Genomic DNA, 902 nt, shown 5'->3' with positions numbered 1-902 from the left:
GTGGAAGCAGTAATCACCACCCTGCAATTACATCAAGACAAGAGGTAGGTGAAGTGTGCAGAGACTCAGAAGTCTTCTGGAAAGTAAAGTTGTCACTAAAAAATATTTACAATCAGGATTCAATCATTAAGCCAACACCATGTTTTATTTTCAACATTCTCCAGTAGGAAGTTAGCACCCATCCCTCTCCTAGGAAAATGAAATATCTTAGGAAATATTAAAAGGGCAGAATGTTTTCCCTAAAAGGGTGGCAGAAACTCAGCCTCCCACCACCTTTGTCAATGGGCCATTAAGGCCTGGGCCAGTCTATTCTACATAACAAAGATCCACTTCCTTCAGGCAGACCCATAAAAGGAATCCCAAAACCCTTTCATTACATCATCACCCAGCAAGAGTCAACCAAGCTTGGGACTCAGGACAGCCTACAGAGTTGCCCCTGCATGGCCCCCATGGGAATCTGACAACCAATGAGAATACAATCTCAAATTCAAAGCCCAATGGAAGTATAAATCTCTCTCTCTCTCTCTCTCTCTCTCTCTCTCTCTCTCTCTCTCTCTCTCTCTCTCTCTCTCTCTCTCTCTCTCTCTCTCCCTCCCTCCCTCCCTCCCTCCCTCCCTCCCTCCCTCCCTCCCTCCCTCCCTCTTTCTCTCTCTCCTAGCATTAAAGCACACATGAAAAATAGTTCTAAGAATATTTTCATGTTGCATTCAGGTTTAATAATGCTTAAAGAAAAACATTAAAATCAGTTGTGTGTGAGAATATAGATCTAGCTCTAATCTTTCAAATTAATAGAGTAATTTATTTATTTTTTAATTTGGGCTTGTGGATCTATCAGAAGACAGCTTAATATGAATCATCCCCAAAGCTTGCGTGAACAGCTAGCATTTGCCTATCTTATCAAA

The sequence above is a fragment of the Thamnophis sirtalis genome, unplaced genomic scaffold, assembly GCF_051295495.1.
Source record: "Thamnophis sirtalis isolate CommonGarterSnake01/CBP01778 unplaced genomic scaffold, rThaSir2_p1.2 scaffold_4, whole genome shotgun sequence".
Classification (NCBI taxonomy): Eukaryota; Metazoa; Chordata; class Lepidosauria; order Squamata; family Natricidae; genus Thamnophis; species Thamnophis sirtalis.
This window is presented reverse-complemented; position numbering follows the sequence as displayed.